Genomic DNA, 18,977 nt, shown 5'->3' on the forward strand with positions numbered 1-18,977 from the left:
ATCCTTAACATCCTAGCTGTCTTTAGAATTTTGCAATGCAGTCAAATGGTAATCAATGTGACCAGAAGAGGGCAGCATATAACAGTATAAATTCTGAGCCATAGGTTAATTTAAAAGTTAAATGCTATTAGTGGGAGTGAAAAACTATTCAGTCTGATAGCCAGAACCATGTTGTTTGTCTCTGACCAAAAAACCAAATATGCCTTCTGCAATGTTCATTGTAAAATTAGGTATGAAGAATGTAACTTGCTTCTGAGGCAGCACACTAGGTTTTAGGGGTAGACCTCTGGACGCCTAACCCTTACCTCAATATGTTGTTTTTTGTTTTTGTTTTTACTTTTTTTTTTTCCATTTTGCACATAAATAGGATGAAAGTAGGGACTCCCTTAGTCATCTCAGTTGTCTGTTTAATTTACACCGGGATCCCACCAAGCTGCAACAATGTCTGTGTCTGTGTGCTGTAGAAAATCTAGCTTGCTGTTAGTTTTCAATAAATGTTAACAAGCATTAGCAGCAGCCCGCTGCCAAAGTGCTTCACTAGGGGATGCCCAGTTTTGCCTTTCCTACATGAGGCTTTTTAGCCTGACTCTACATGTTTGTCCCTGTGATAGACTATGAAGGGTTCTCTTCCCACAGTCTACCTTTTCTTCATCTCCCTCCTCAACCTTTCCTTTCTCCTTCATGCCAGCCAGATGTCAGGGAGGGGAGAGATTTTACTCACCAGAGAATTCCTTCCAGAGGAAAAGGTCTGAGCAGAAGCCCTAAACCCTAAATAAAGTCATGTCTCTAGTGTCCTCCTCTGGGTCCCTTACATCTTTTAATAGTCATTGAAATTAAAAATAGAATTTAGGGCTGGACTCAGACGCTGCTTCCTGGGTCTCCTTTTCTGTTCCAAAATGTCCATTTCATGAATTTATTTGGTCCTCCCTTCATAACCTCTCCTCCTCCCCTCCCTTTCAAGATCACCACCTTTTCCTTCAATTTCATAGAAAATGGAATTGAATTCATAACTTTGTGTGTTTGGCACAAGCTTTTAAATCCATTCTTCTCTGTGACCTGTTCCAATTCCAGCCCCCTCCCCTCTCCTATTCATATCTACTGTTTCCTAGACCTTATCATATTTTTTTTCTTTCCTCTAACAATGAAAGCAAAGGCCTTAAACATTAGATATGTTTTATTTTCCCAAGAAAAAAAAAGTAGCTTGCTATCAATGTGAACAATAATACGAGCCCAAAAAACATGAAAGAAAGGATAGGCTAAGCATTTCAAAGAAAGGATAAAGATCCAAGAGTCTTGACTAATGTTAGTGTATGAACCAAAGTGGGAGAACTTAAAAAAGTATTATATAACTGCAAAAGCACCAGTCAATCAATTTCATCTGTGGTGAGTAAGCCCTTGGTAATTTGAGTAATGAGTGGGCAAGACTTTCTGAATTAATTGTATTATAAGAGAAAAAGTCTGCTCTCAAGCAGCTGCATCTCCCACTGAACTCCCCAGGCAATGGGCATGCACCACTGAAAGTTTTTCCCTAAGGATATTTGGTACTTTTCATTTAAAAATAATGGTCTAAGGTCAATGATTACACAATGGATTCTTTATGGATATACAGTACATTCAAAATATTTTATGTTATTAAAAAAGAACAGTTTAGATATTCCTTTCTTTTTAAAGGAACACATGATACTAGAACAGGAATTTGTGTTTGTGTCCACTTTTTATAGACACATATATCTTTAAAAAGCAAAAAAAAAAAAAAACAACCAAACCCTAAACTAAATAGTGAATAATGTGATATGAGAAGTTCAAACAACCTCTTTGGGGTCTACCATTCCCTCTCCTTCTAGCTCAGCTTTAATTGAAATACACAAACCCAGGGGGCTAGGTGGTGCAGTGAATATACCACAGGCCCTGGAGTCAGGAGGACCTGAGTTCAAAATCCAGTCTTTAGCCGTGTGACCTTGGGCAACTCACTTGACTACAATTGCCCTTCCTTCCCCCCTCCAAAAAGAAAAAAAAAAAATATATATATATATATATATATATACACAAACCATCTTAGAAACATGGATTCTTTAAAAAATTTCCAACATTAAATACAATGCCTTGTACATATTTGAATGCATAAAGGATGGAGAACTTTCAGCAAAAACTTCTACTCTACCACTGAGGATGGCATCCTAGCTATGACTTGGTTTATAATTACCAAGGAGTTGTCTGAATCACCTAAACTTTAAATGACTTTCCCAAGGACACTCAGCTAATAAGTGTCAGAAATAGGATTTGAACCCCAAGTCTTATTAAGTCCAGGCCCAGCACTCTACCAAGTCTTGTTGCCTTTAAGTGCCTTATCTGCAGTTAGCACTTAATAAGTCTTGGGTGATCTGAATAGATTTGAAATTGAGTTGTATGTTCAAAGACCTTTGAAGAAGACGATTCCCATACTCCCTCTTAGTTACCATTTCAAAGCATAACAATGCCCTTACTTTCTAGCATTTTTTTCTTACTGACCTAGTCCCTGATACTTCAGAATAATAATTGCTTCTCAAGGAAGTATGGCCACCATTTTCAGTGCCCTTATGCATTAGATACTTAACCATTAAGTTACATCTCAACTTCATTTCCTCTGTAGAAAACCCAGAAGTTCTGTGACTTTAATATTTCTACATACTCTTATTTCCCAAATAAATCATCTTCTTTTGCTGCCTGCTGACATGTGATCAAGCTTTCCAAATACATCTCTTAGCATAGAATTGGACAAGCAGGCATAGTATTCTGGCTGGGTTCTGAATATAATGAGCATATTATCTCACAATTCCTATTCTTATTTATGAATCCAGTTCTTGAAAAAGTTTTACAGAAAGGATCTAAAGAAGTAAATTGCTCATAACCTTTTAGTCTGCCCTCGTTAACTAGCTGCAGGGGGTTCTCCAAATGACCAGCAAGACCTTCTCAAAAAAAAAAAAAACTTGCTCATTTGCTACATATCTGGTTGAGAAATTCAATTTGTCACATTATATTCTGAAAAGAAGAGGATAGTTGATTGAAGTGCAATAAAAAGTCTGAATTGTTGAATATTTCTAAAGAGAGGAAGTTTTATTACATTCAAACACACATCACTCAGGCAGACCCTTAGGAACCTGCTTTAACAAATACTTCAAGATAATTTACTCTCAGCATTTGCATTGTTCATATATACACAGAAACTTCTAGTGATAAAAATGCATTTTCTCTGCAATATCATTTCTGCTATTGACTCAGAGGATTTCACCCTCTCCCCTCCGAGTAAGAGTGAAAATTAACTTCAACTGTTTTGAATTATCACAAATTCTGAATTTGTAGAATTTTAATTAATGAGATTCTTGTCAGGCTTGTTGGGGATGGTACAATAGGCAAGTGGAAGAGGAGTGTAGCATGGGATTACTGAACATGGAGCATGGAATTGGAAAACATATTAAAAATTAGCTGGTCAAATCCCTCTATTTTATATATGGGTAAAGAGAGAGAGAGAGGAGAGACAGAGAGACAGGGAGAGAGAGACAGAGAGAGAGAGAGAGACAGACAGACAGAGACAGAGAGAGAGAGACAGAGAGACAGAGAGAGAGGGAGAGAGAGAGGGAGGGAAAGAGAGAGGAAGAGAGAGAGAGAGAAGCTATACAACTACTTTGGAACATAGGTAGAACTAGGACTCAGGTCTTCTGAAGCCCAGTCCACTATTAACAAAAGTTTCACATGGAGAAATCAATAAAAGGAAATGTAATTTGCCTCAATAGAAGGTTAGCAGAGGGATTTTAGGATCAAAGATTTAGAGTGGGAAGTGACCAGAAATGAGAAATACTTGGTGGTCTTTGGGAGTGTTTAAATCTATTGGGTAGAGAACAATGCAGAAAATGATGGGGAACCAGTGGAAGACTGGGAAGACAGCAATCACTCACAAATCATGATCAAAGTAAGAATCTACTGATCACCCCTTAATTCAGAGACATCTGTATGATGAAACAGTTATCAGTGTATTTATGTGTATGTTTATGTCTTGTCTGCTTTCCTAGCAAATAGCAGCAATCATTTAAATGAGATATTGCTTGCCAGATACTTATGAAGACAATGATTTGTTTTAAATAAGTCTTACAGGGAAATGCAAAGTCAAAGATAATTCAAAGATTAGAAAGTTTGCAAAGAGGAAGAATCAAGAAACCATGCAGGATGAGAGAATATCTAATAGATCTCTCTGTGGGGAGGTCTGTTCTATAATAGCTCCATTTTATCAGCATTATGCTTAAGAAAATTAGCCAACATCCAAACATTAGTATCAGAAAAACAATCATACATTGCAGCAGAAGCCATTGTGGTGTCTGTAAAGAGCCATAAATATAACTGAGTGCCATTTGCATGACAGTGTAGGTGATGAGTGCAGGGTATTCTGACTAATAGGAACATACTCCATACACAAAGAATAGGTTTCAGAATATATCACCAGGGGACACAAGATGACATTGGAGATAAGGGACCTCAAAGCAATATAGAGCAAATAATAAGAAAGATAGACTGTAATTAAAGCTAATGGTCAAAAGTGTCAAAAGTCACAGAGGGCTTCAATAGCAGCAGAAAAAAAAACACAGTTATAATAATGTAGCTTTACCGATGTGCATAGGTCATTGGAGATAAAGCAAGGACACAGGAAAAAAAATGAAACTCAGAATCTGATTTGTTGAAAATAAATTCTGAGTTATACAATATAGGATGTAAGTAAGTACTCTGGTGCTAAGCTCATAATAATTATCAGATAAGTTAATGAACTTGATTCAAGATCTTTCCTTGAGGAAATATGAAAACATTTTAAAACAGTCCTCAAAATAAATCTTGCTTGGATATCTCAGGACAATGCAGAGATGACCCAGGGTTCTCAGAGGCTGCCATAGAGGAGTCAATGGTCTGATAGGTTTTAATAAGCTGGAAAGACTTTAAGTATAAGTGCAGGAGAAGATCAGATAACTATTACCTGAGAAAAAGCCTATCTTAAATTTGGAGATGCTCATCATGAGAAGTTAGGCCATTAGGTGATGATTTCTTCCTGCCCTTGGTAACTCATATATTTGACAAAAACACAAAATGGCCCTCAATCCTCAAGCAGTGACAGGAAAAGCACTAAGAAAATTACAGAGTTCTTAGATGTGCTACAAATATTAATTCAACTTAACGTAAAGTCTTTGCCCAAAAACTGAGTCATCATCATTGGAGGAATCAAACTATATCCATGTTGATATTCTAGGTTTTCTTATACATTGAAAAAGAGGAAGAAAAACCTTAAGTTTTGCTCTTATGATCCATGTGACCCTGGGAAAGTCATTTGATCTCCCTGGGTCTTGATTTCCACCTCCGGTGGAATGGATGGGGCTATACTAGATGTCCTCTAAAGTCCCTTCTAGCTCTGAATCTTGTTGTTTTCCCATAATTTGAGAAGAGGACCAATGACAGCATGGGGTGATGTCTTGACGTATGTGAATTGGCTTTAAGTGAGGCAGAGTTGCACAAAGTCATCAGGCTCGCTCTCTTCCAGAGTTAGCAAAGTTCAGCGGCAAGACAAAAGTCAAGACGATGGACAATGGCCCAGGATGAAGTGGATGACCTTGACATCTTCAATGTCTAACCATGCTCTAAGCACTCCACAGAGCCCACTTCAGGCCCCTTCATGGCTGCTGGAACAAAATGTTCTCCTCCTCCCACTCCACTGGGGGGAAGTCTTCTCACATTTGACACTTGACATTTTGGATGTCCTGTGAAGTCCCTTCTAGCTCTGAATCTAAGTCACAGTTAAATGGAAGCATGGTTTGACCATCTTAATGGAGAAATGAATTTGCATAATTGGTTTCTTCATTCAGTCAAAGGCCCAAAGAACAATTCCAGCTCTCTCACTTATATAACCTATGGGACCTGCTCTATCACTCACCCTGCTGGGACTTTGGTTTCCTCATCTGTAAAATGAGAGACTTGATTTATGTTTGGGGCAAGAGGAAGATCAAGGAAAGGACGGAGCTGCTGCTGAGGTTAGATAGTGTGATAATATTAGGTGAAAGTGATAGGACAGAATGATGCAGTGCAATACTGTGGAAAGAATGTTGGACCTGGGATAGAATCTTCCCTCTTTTTTTTTGCTTTTTTGGAGGGGGGAGGGCAGGGAAGTTGGAGTTAAGTGACTTGCCCAAGGTCACACAGCTAGTAAGTATTAAGTGTTTGAGGCCGGATTTGAACTCAAGTCCTCCTGACTTCACGGTCGGTGCTCTATTCACTGTGCCGCTTAGCCGCGCCCCCCCCCCCCCCCCCATCTTTACTACCTGTTTGACCTAACACAAGGCGCAGTGGACCTCGGTTTCCTTATCTTTAAAATAAGGAGATGGGCCAGATGATCTCTAAGTCACTGTAAGGCTCAAAGCCTGTGGCCCTATGATCTTGTAAGCATAATTTCACAGGAAACTTGATCTTCTCACTTTGCAATGTTTATGGTTTGCTCAAAAGCAAACAGAATACCATGGAGCTAATTGGTGCTTAGGTGCCATCATTCATTTCAAAGAATAAGTAAGTTCTATAACAGACCTGACAAGTTTTTCCAAATTAAATTATCACATACTTTGATATTTCAAATCCCAAGTGACCCTGGGGGCACAATGTAAAGTAAATATAATTCAAAATAAAGAAATAAAAGAGACCAAAGGCTTACAGACTCATCCTAAAACCTCATGTCTATACATTTAGAATATTTTCTTCAAGAATTAAATCAGAAGGTAACTGTACATAGTGACATCACCTATTATAATTTTTAAAAATGAAATTAACTACATGTTAGCAGAAAGGAAGTTTTTGGTGATATGTGGAGGATTTATTTCTTAATTAGCTTTCTATTTGCAGTCAGACTGCCTGTTGACTGTAACTTATGTCAAAGTAAACACATACTAGAAGAAAGGGTAGAGATGAGAAGACACTATGAGTAGTTATCTCTCTAATCAACCTTGTTTAAATGAACTGCCAGCTCCTAAAATGGGAACTGGACAAAAAGACATTGATGCTAATCACTTTTTAGAGAAGATTAACATAAAAAAAAGTAATCACAGTGATAAAACTGAAAGAGTTTAGGGACCAGCTTAGTTTGTAAACACTTTTTTTCCTTTCCCAGAAAGAAATGTCAGTGGCTGGGTGGGGGGATACAACTGACTAATGGGGTCCCAGTCCTGCTGCATGTGTATTTAATGAGATTGCTTCTGGAAATCCATTATGGCTAAGAATGGAAGGGCCCAGCTAAGGGTGTGGGGTAGTCAGCTCATGTTGGTTCCAAGGTTGTTAAGTTTTCAGTGTGAACATTAACACCCTGGAAATGGGCAAACCTACAAAATAAGGACTGATTTGTTTGCTTTGTTGATTGTCTATACTTAAGAAAGTGAAGGAGAAAATGTTAGTAATGCTAATTAAACTTGAATGGTTATCTTGTTTCTACCTTTTCTCCTCTCCCTCCCCATCCCCCATGTTGGTTATCAAAAATTTACCAGCACACACCTGGGCTCAGCTCTCCACTTTTTGCAGATGCATAGGCATCTTGTAACTGTTTCCTATCTGGTTACTATGTGGTGAATCAAGGGATTGTGATTGTTTTGTGATTGTGTTTGTGCGGCATGTAAACAGAAGATAGTTAGAGAATGTGTAGGCAAGCCCTGAGATTAGACAGCTGTATCTCTCCAGCCCCTCTCATCATAGCCTTAGAGACAGTGCCAAAGGCACATGCTTTGAGACCCGGCTTCCATTCACCAGTCACCCTCCCATATCAGGTAAGGATAACAATGGTTTAGAATATGCACTCATTTTTAAAACTCTAAGGAAAATACCCTTATTAGTGGTAGATATCAGGTGGTGAAGGGACACAAGTGACTCTGTTCCCTTGGAATGAATTCCAATAGCTCTATACAGATAAAACAAAAGATATTTAGTTGACACTGCAGTCATGAAATCAGTTCAATTTTAACAGCTTTTGTCCTGCAGTATATGTGTGGCTGTTAGACGTAAGGTCCAGGTAAAGCTTGGCTGCCATAGTCTGGTACTTCTCTTTTCTGTTTGTTCCAGGTATGTGCCCATGAATGTAGAGTGATTGAAAGAGACAGTTGTGTGCCCATGTGGCAGGTACACTCTGATGGCCACAGTGATGGTCATAAATTCTATCTCGTGCTTCTCATGAGCTCAGCTGCAGAATACACAATAACTGACCTTTATATAACGTTTGTAAGACGCTTCACATACTGACTTATTTTTATCTTTAACTTTTCTTCTTATGCCTATTTAAACGCTTGCTTTAATGTTGTCATTTGATTCTCACAATAACCTTGAGAGGTAGATTCTTTTATTATGCAAGGAAACTCAAGTTCATAGAGGAGAAGGGACTTCTTCACAGTGTCGTGGTTAGGAAGTATCAAAAGCATCATTTGGATCAGTCATCCAGCTTCTCATGCCAACATTCTCTCTACTGTACCACATTGCCTTTAAAAACAGTATCAAAAAGTTGATCTGCTGGATACCAAAATATGTGTTACAGATACAGTCTAAAATTGTACATCTGACTGTCAGTGACTTTATCACAATCTTTCTTCAACTGAATGTATGACCAGTGGTGGAAAATGATATATGAAAGACATAAAGCAACCTAAAATTTACTCACAATACAATTTTAAAAAGCAGGTAAGAAAAAAAGACACATGGAGGGCTTGACTTAAGATTAAAGAGCCTTTATAGCTGAAATAGGAGAAGAGGACAAATGGATGTGAAATGAGACAGATCTCTGAGTGCTTTCATAGTAATCTACTTTAATCCCATCTCTGTACCATTGCAAAGACTAGCTCACCCCCTACACAATGCAGTCCTTCTCCACCTCCACCAGTTTCCTTTATGACAAAGGTCCAGACACTTCCTACTTGAGGTCTTTCTTGTCACAAGCTTCTCAGCCATGAATCCATCATTGCTGTGCATGCTTGATTTGTTTATCAAGAACTAACTGGACCAGTTTAAACATACTACTGTTACTGCTGTTGATGCTTCTGTTCCAAGTACTACCTTCCTCCAAGTCCACAAACCACTATTCCACCTAACATCAATATTATCATCCAAAGTTCTAATGGTTTCTTATGTAGCCTTACTTTTAATGGTGCTAAGGATGAAATAGAAGCAGTTGTTCCCAATGGTTACTGGCTACCATTGACTATACTCCCTAATATCCTACACCTAGGTTTATTTATTTATTGGGGGGGGAGGGGCAGTTGGGGTTAAGTGACTTGGTCACACAGCTAGTAAGTGTTAAGTGTCTGAGGCCAGATTTGAACTCAGGTCCTCCTGACTTCAGGGCTGGTATTCTATTCACTGCACTACCTAGCCACCCCTATTGTGACTTTCAGGTGATCACTCAACTAACAAGAGCCAGAGACAGAATTTGAATTCAAGACTACTGACTCCAAGTTTGAAACTCTAACCCACCATTCTATCTCTCTATTTTTAAATATAATAACTTATTTATTACTCTTAATCTAGTTCTTCTCTCTTCTTTGATCTTGAATTTGTACATCAATGTCACTCCTTTGTCATTATGCTCAGTAAAAGAAACTCTCTGGAGAGACATTTGGAGGACATTTCACCTCCATTACTACACTTTTTGGTGTAAAAACATGGTTCTCATGGATTCCAGCCAGCACTTACGTGATATCACACAGAGTGAGAAGAATGTGAAAAATATCTCTGAGAACTCATTGAAATTTATATAAAAGCTCTAGCAGAATTGATGCTGGTGAAGAAGTTCATGATGATGATATGATTTATATTATAGTTTTCAGAGCACTTTCCTCATAGTAGTGCTGTATCAATATATATGATATAATGATAGTATCATTATTTTACAAATGGAAAACCTGAGCATCAAAGTGGTTAAATGATTCATTTAAGTCACGTAGGTAGTATGTATATAGCCATTCATAGAACATGGATTAGGCATGGCAACACAGCCTAAAAAAAGCATTTCCATTGGCCCTTGTCCTGAGAGAAAGGTCCAATGAAATGACTATACTCACCTATGAGCCGGGACTCAAATCCAGATCTTTTACCTTCAAATCCAGTGAACTCAATGTTTTGAATACCTGACAATGGGCACCTGAGAAAGGAAAGAATAATCTTAAGTATAGTCTTTCTAAGATATAACCCAGATGTTTTAGGGCAGGAGAGAGGCAATTGATCACAATATCCATCTGGCATCCCAATCTCCTTCTCTCCTCAACTTCCAACTATATCATCTTCCTTTATTGCTTAGTTGAAGAAAATGTCTTTCTTCTTTTTCCCTGCCTTTATAACTGATTATGTTCTCAGTCCAAAAGTCATAGATTAAATCTTATTGATCTGATAAAAAAAAATGGTGAAAAAAACTGGATTCCCACAAGCAGCTTTTAAATAGCATATTACTTGACCTAGTTATAAAACTTAAAATGTATTATAAAAGAATGTATGGTATCACCAGTCTCTACTCCCTGGTTTCCATATGTTATTGAAAAACACCAGTCTGAAGGAGACCTAGGTTTTATGTTCATCCAAAGTTCTTGAACTTTACATTTCCCAGTGAACAATTTTTCAGTGGTAAAATGAGTGTGATTCCAGAGACATAGTCACTCCAAAACTTTTTTGAAAGTGGAGGAAATAAATGAGCATTCTTCTGCTTGGTAGTCATGCTGGCTTTCATGAAGACCGTAACTCTTCTGGGCCACTAGGGTTCCATTCATCTTACCTCAGCCACAAGTCACAAGATGTTTGACCCAAAAAGGTTAATGTCCCTCTAAAAGGCAGAGAATAACTGAGGCACTACCAAGAATCTGGCCTAATGTTCATGCAGCACTCAAAAGTCCTTGGAAGAAAGGAACTCTATAAATGCAAGGCTATTATTACATAAAAGCATTCAATAGATAATATTAGCCAAGTTTTTTAAATTAAATATTAATATTAATGCAAGCAATGGCTACAGTTTTAAAGAAGGAATCTATAGAAGTCAATAACAGAGAGAGAAGAAAAATAGAAAATTCTTATATTTGTATCTGTACACACATTAACACAAAGGAAGAATATTTTGAACAGCAATACTGCCTATGATTGGGTACATTTATAGCAAAAAAAGTGAAACTGATACTTTGTACATAGTATTTTTCATAATCAAGTATTTAAAAATCAGCTTTCTTTTTTTCCTTTTACCCACTTGATTATATATTTGTGCTTGGCTTAGAAACCTGGTCTGGTAACAAGGGGCACCAGTTTTTGATTCTATTATCTATATAGCAACATAACTACTTGTAACCATTTTACAACATTAAATGAAAGATTATGACTGATTTCTCTCTCATAGTAACTGAAAATCCAACAGGGACTAAGGGGATGTGTGATTTTAAATGACACCCTGCTCTGTAAACGTTTCTAGAAATGTATTGTTAATTTTGAATAACCAATTAAATTCTCACAAAGAAAGAAGCATGGGATGAGATCCTAGAGCTTAAGTGGTCCTTGAAAAAACATTTAGGTCATCACTGTGCTCTAGGATGATCTGTGAATTAACTCTGATCCCAGAGGCAACAGAAAATGGAGCGGGGAACCACCCCATACCCAAGTGCCATGAACACACAATCTCCCTCAAAGGAGAACTTGTCTAAGGCTTCCCTTCCTTGTCCTAATTACAAGGGTGTGGCTAGAACTGTATAGTCCCAGAAATACAAAGACCTGAGAAGCAATTAAACTTTGCATTTATTTCCTCATTCCTCAGCATAATTCACAATAGTACCATCTTCAGACTTTGATAATTGGTTTTCTCCTTTTCCTAATTTCTGCTTGGCAACCTCAATTGGACTAGAACTATAAGTTGCATAGCCTTGTGGTATTATTCCCCTCTCCACAGACAAGGAGCTAAGGAACAAAAAAGATTTAATTACTTGTCTGGAGACACAATTAAGTTAATCAAAACTGAAATAGTCATTTCTCCTGACTTCCAGCCTAATAAAAAAAAAAAAAACATCTTTCCAATTCCAACCATAGGTCTTTCTTAAAATTATAAAGTATTAGGATATTGAACTTTGAAAAAAAAACCCACTTATTTTCCATCCTTTGGTGATCTTCTTGGGACTATTACTGTATATCACAGTTGATTGTTTCCTCTGTTCTATTCCCAGCCATTTCCAAGTAAAGAATGTTTTTTTTCAGAGCTCTTTCCTTCAGACAAAGCAGGCTTCATTGCAGATTACCGACTGGTCAATAGCTTCACTATTAAACTATACATTCTCAGACATCTAAATGACCACATACCCCTGTATACACATGTAGACTTTCAGGATGTACAAATTGAAATTACTAACATGATCTACATGATCATTGTTACCATTATAAATATCAAACACTTATAGGGTGCTTTAAATATTGGAAAGTAGTACATATACATACATACACACATATGTTTATGTGTATGTGTATAAAATTTCATCTTCACAACAATCCTTTGAGATACTTTCTAGCTACTGCTAGCAATCCCCATTTTACAGATGAACTGAGACTGAGAGAGAGTAAATGACTTGCCCAGTGTAACACCGCCAGGGTTTAAGGCAGAGTTTGGCCCTAAGTCCAATGCTTTATCCATTGTGCAACAGGATAGTCCTATCTAAAATCAGTGATCAAAGCACCTGACTTAGAGCAAAGTAAGTAAAAGTTACACGAGATGAAAAGTGATAGATTATCTATAACTAGGAACAGGATGTCCTTCAGGTGTTACAGTACTCCCTCATAATTATATTTATAATTATATTATAAATACAATTCAGACTCATTTCCAATATATTGAACAATCTCAGCTAGTCAAAGCAACCAGAAAAAAAAAAAACCAGCTTGTTTATCAGATCCCAAAATTCCTCTGTTGTGGTTACGATTCTAGGAAATGGGAATATCTTTTTTTTTTCCTTTTTGGAGTGGAGAAGGAGGGCAATTTGGGGTTAAGTGACTTGTCCAAGGTCACATGGCTAGTGAGTGTTAAGTGTCTGAGGCCAAATTTGAACTCAGGTCCTTCTGACTCCAGGGCCAGTGCTCTATTCACTGCACCCCCTAGCCGCCCCATGGGAATATCTTCTTAAGGGAATTTCACATACTTGGAAAATAACTCCGTGGAGGGCAATTCTTTTTTGTCAATGATATTTCTGTAATTATATTGCTCCTACTTCCACTTCTGGGTCCCTGATGCCTCATAAAGATAATACTAGTGCAACTTCCAGAACTTGCTCTCAAAGGAACATCAATACTAGAGTCAATGGCTAACTTCCCAGGAAGCCGTAGTAACTCCCACATTAGAGTTAGGGCTTTCTGATCCCTATGGACTATGTCTACACCCTATTCTGAAACCACTCTTCTCCCTCATTTTCATACCAACTGAGAAGGCTTTTATTCTGACATCAGCTTTCTGATACTGGATAACACTTAATAAATCCTTTATGTAATTACTGCCCTCTTCAGATGTAATTTCCCTACAAGGCTAATGTACAATTGCTAACTGGTAGGGTTCTTGAGCTGTATTCTGATCTCTCTTCTCTTTTCTTTCTGTGGTTTCTGACTCAATGATTTCAACAGCTCTCACCATTATTCCATACTATCTCATTGTCATCTCTGCACAGTGGTCCCAGATTTGGAGTTAGCACAAGTCTGTCCCTTGAGCTCCAAGCTCTTAGATGTTTCAAAGTGTTCTCTAGGGCCCTCAAACCCAATATGTACAAAACAGAACTTGTTTTGTTTTCCATATGTATATGTGTGTCTGTCTCTCTCTGTGTCTCTGTCTCTTGTCTCTCTCCTCAGTGGCTGAATCTTGTTTCCATATCTATATCTTTCATATGTTTTCTCTTCTTTTCAATCATATAACCACCACTTTAGCTTATCACATCACCTAGACTAGTGTAATAACATCTATATTGGCCACTGTGTCTCAAATCTTTGTACCTATTCCTTCTCCATTCTACCTTCTACTCTGCTACCAAAATGATTTTCTAAAGTTCTGGTTTGACCATGTCACTTCCCTACTCAATAAACTGTAGTGACTCAGTATTATTAATGGAAGACTCCCTCAAGCCCCACAAATAACTTGAAATGAAACAAGAGTCCAACCATAGATTACAAAAGCATTTGTTGTCTGAGAGGAACATGCAAGGGAGGGAAGAGCTTACAAGGGAACGGAGAGAAAGAAAGAAAAGTTCTCAGCTGCTCAAAGGAGACAGGAAAAAGTGTCAGATATTCATGGTTTCTAGCAGCTTTCCAGTAGAGAGCAGAGGTTAAGGGGAGGAGATGACTGTAGACTGCAAAAGCCAGGGAACAAGATGTTTAAAAAGTCTCGAGTCTGATATGACTGCACAGGGTTGTTTTTGAACCATCAAGGCTGGTTCTGTGGTTTTTGGCAGCTATAGGCATCTCCAAATTCAACTATAGTTCACTTGCAAAAGATCACTGATATGTCCAGAAGCCCTGGGTTTCAAAAGTCCTTCTGACTGTCTAGCGTTGTGCTACTCTATCGTCCTGTTTCCCTATGGAAAAGAGAGGCTCCAACATAGTCAACAAGTTAGCATAGTCATTACAGAGCCCATGTTTACAGTATCAACTTTAGAATTAAACATAAACTTCTCTGATTGGCATTTAGGGCTCTTTATAAAGTAGTCCCATATTACCCTGGACTTTCATATTGGTTCTTACATGTGATACTCCATCTCCTGTTTCCACCTTTAGTTTTAACTTTCCACCATTCTTTGAATACTCTTCTCCCTTACTTTTATCTCTTAGAATCCCTGATTTCCTTTAAGTCTAAGCTCGAATGGAGACTTCCTTCTCTAAGAGGACTTTCATTGTTTATCCAGCTATTAGCACCTTCTCCTCCAAGGTTACCTTGCCTTTGTTTTATTCAAATTTGTTCATGACTATATATGTGTATCTTGTTTCTTCCATTAGAATGTAAGTTTCTTGAGGTGAGAGACTATGATTTTATCTTTGTGACCCTGGAATCTATCAAAAATCCTAACATATAGTCAGCACTTTATAAATGGTTATTGATTGATTAGATATTCCTCCCTTTACTGTATCCTGAGATATGAAGACAACCTGGTCCCATTTACTATACTGCTAAGAATAAGAATAACACATTTTCTGGTTATTATATTGTCTGCCACCATCACGTGAATAAACAGGCATCATTTAACTATGATCCGAGATAATCAGAGTTGCACCACTGGCAGACATGTCTCTAAAGAGCTTAATAACAGCAGCAGGTTTGCATTGGTAATCTACCTTTCTTATGATGACTGGGTGATTCGAGGTGCCATAAGAGCAAGGATGAACCTCACAAGTTAGCCGCATTCTTGATGCTATCTATATATGATTAATTTTCATCTAAAAGAAAAATAGTCTCTAGGAAAAAAAAATCCCCATCTTAAGGTACAAAATGACACTAATTTCAAGGTGCCCTGAGAACCTTCCTCTTCCTGAATCTTACCCTCAAGCCATCGAGGTGATCTCTCATTCCACAGTTCCTCTCTGTTCTCCTAATCCATCCCCTTTCTTCAGTTTCATGTCATCCTTTTCTCAGTCATTACCTTATAGTCATGTATTTGAACCAGGCACTATTCTCCATTCCAGCCCTGAGCTCCACTGACCCTCTGCTTTTCCCACCTTTGATAATCTACATGCTCTTCATGTTGCCTCTATTGAGGTGCTGTCTTGTTGGAGTAACTCATAAAACTGTGCACACTATTTTTAATCCAAATCCATTATACTCAAATACAACTGAGCCCTTATGACTGCATAAAACCGCAGTTTGTGGACCAAGAGGGTAATAACCTACTTCTTCTAGAAGAGAGAGAGCTCTCTATCTTCAAATAAATGTTGAATAAAAGGATCTGACTCATATAGTTCAGATTTTATTACAATGAACTGCAAGGGATTATACTGGATTTTGTAACATTGAGTATTGCTTTCTTAAGTAGGAAAACTGAGGCTGGAAAGGTCTTTTATGTGCAGATTTGTATTATAACAGAAATCCATATCTACTTATCCCTAACTCCTCACACAGGTGTTCCTACAAACCTTTGCCTCTCTTCTCAAAACGTAAACCCATTCCTAACCTGCTACATATCTCAGCAAATTAACTTTTCCTTGTAATTTATTGATATTAAAACCACTGATCATTGCTTCTGTTTTCTTAGCTCCCATTTGCTTCTCAACTCCTTGTCACCAACATGTCAACCCCATCACTCAACTATAACTTTTCTCTTCCAGTTTGCTAATAATGTCTTAAGTGCTTACTTAATGTTTTTCTTAGTTCCAATCCCACTTGACCTCTCTGGAGCTTTTAACACTATTGATCACCCTATCTTGTTGGATATTCCCTTTTTGCTTTCCAAGACACTAGTTCTCATATTTATCTAAATATTGCTTAATCTCCTTTGATGAATTATCCATTTTCCAAACACTGAGTAAGTACCATTGTTCTCCAGGGTGCCATTCTGGACCCTCTTCTCTCTCCATGCATTTTATGGACAATTATTCAGGTCCCATGGCTTGAATTATTATGACATGAAAATTTATACATTGAGTTTTAATATTTTTCTTCAAACTGCTGAATTACTAACTAGGTATTGGACATTTTCACTTGGAGGTATGATAGGCTTCCCAAATGGAACACATACAAAGGAAAACTCATCTCCCTTTCCTCCGACCTACCACTTCTCCAAATAATCCTATTTCTCCCAATCATTCAGTTTCATCCCAACTTCAAAGTCATCCCAAACTCTTCCCAATTCTTCTCCCATCATAACCTCTCAACACTAAGTCTTATCAGTTCTATAATAACATCTCTAGCATCTATACCCTCATATTCAGCCATACTGCCAACATCCTAGTTCACTTGCTTATTGCTACCCACATGGACTTTTGTAACAACCTAATGATTTATTTCTCTACCTCAAAATTCCTCGTAGAGCTGCCAAAATAATCTTTCTTATGAGCAGAACTGATTATGTGAACTCCTTACTCAAAAACTTCCATGGATTCCAATTGCCTATAGAATAAACTTCTCCTCAGTCAGGCTTTAAAGGATCCTACATAATCTAGATACAGCCAACTTTCCAGCCTGTTTCACACTGTTACCTTTCATGGACTGATGTGCATGGTTGTTCAGTCAAATTGTACCCTAGCTTACACTTTCCCATCTCAGTACTCAGTTCATGTCTCTCACATGTTTGGAATATACTTCCTGTCCATTGCCTATTGTTGAAAGCCTTCCCTGATTTCAAGGTGAAGTTCAGATGCACCTCCCTCCATGAAATCTTCCCTAGCTTCAATCTAAAAGAAATTTCTCCTTCCTTAATTTTTCAAAGGGTGCCTCATTGTTCCCCTGCTCCCCTTATCAAATTTTCCATTTTATAATACTTATTTTTGTAAATGTTAACTTTCCCCACATCCCTGCACAATTTTTTTTTAGGGCAGCAACTGTGTAATATTTTTTGTCTTTTTATCTTCAGCATCTCTCATAGGATCTCATGTAATTATGCTTAATAAATGTCTTTTCAATCTAATATAATTAAATAAACCATCAAGTGCTTGGTATAGTCAATTTGAATGGCTTCCTGTGGACTTTGTATATCACCCACAGCAAATGCTTAATCTCTGGTTGGATTTACTGAGACACTCAACATACTGCTTAACTGCCTTCCTATTCTGCCATAGTTGGTGTGTGTGCTAAGGGAATACAAACTATTTGCCTTAAAAAAACCTTAATTATGCAGGTAAATCTGTTTTTTTTCCCTCTTCTTAATAATATGTGCATTCTAGAGTTAGGTAGAAATTTCTTTTGATTTCCCTATCCTACTACCTTTGCTGTTAGGAAGGATAATGTCAAGTTGATTGTGTCTAGCCTGTGAGAAAAACCATTTTCCTCACTTTGCTTTATATTCTTTCACAGGCTTTGACTGTTGGGGGTGGGGAATGAAACCCATAAAAGAAATATAAATTTAGCCTAAAGCCTTGGTAGTACAGAAAAAATTAGGTGTGAACATAGAGTATTTAAGAAAGAAAGTCACTATTGTGCTATTATTTTTACAGAGATCTAGTATAAATTTGACATTCTAGCTTGGCTGCCTCAGACTCACCTTTGTTCTTGTGATTGAATTATCCATAGTGTTCTCTGAACAGATGTTTTTATTTCAGTATTCTTCTCACTACATTTACCAGTTCTCTCATTCGGTTGCCATGAGTTCTTTTTTCCAACTTCTGTCTAAAAAAATAGAAAAATAAAACAAAAACAGAACCACCTTTCTCACAGTGCATAGTCAAAATGGAACTTGGAGGTTAAATGTTAAGCTCTCCATTTTAAAAATTAATTTTTAACATCTTCAGGCTTGGAAACACGGTGTAGAACAAAATATTCAAAATAAGGATTATTTCAAAACAAAATTGTGAAACATTAATTCCAGGTCAAGTTATTTTTAAAGAGAACATGTTCTATTCTCTTCTCCAGGCTGTGTTCTCCAATGCTGAGAGGGGATAGCGCCCTCTGTGATTGCAGCCATATTCTTATGAAGAACTAATGAAAGATATTTTCAGCTTTAGGGCAGAACTGCCCTCTTGGATTTTGTTGTTTATAATGTTACAGTCTCTGACACTTCTCATCTTGTCTCTCAGAAATGTGCAGAAAAAATAATTTGGTGAGTTCTAACTGCCCATGGATTTACCTGTAGGAGAATGCCCTATGGTGAGTTTATGCCTCCATATGTCATAGAGGTAGATGTATATGTGGGAAGTATGGCCCTCTATGGAGAGTCATTACAGCCCATCATATTCTATGGTGATTTAGCTAGAAGAAATTGTCATCTTACACACACACACACACACACACACACACACACACACACACACACACA

The sequence above is a fragment of the Petaurus breviceps genome, unplaced genomic scaffold (genome assembly GCF_028583685.1).
Source record: "Petaurus breviceps papuanus isolate PSGF00001 unplaced genomic scaffold, PetGlider_PUasm1.0 214, whole genome shotgun sequence".
Classification (NCBI taxonomy): domain Eukaryota; kingdom Metazoa; phylum Chordata; class Mammalia; order Diprotodontia; family Petauridae; genus Petaurus; species Petaurus breviceps.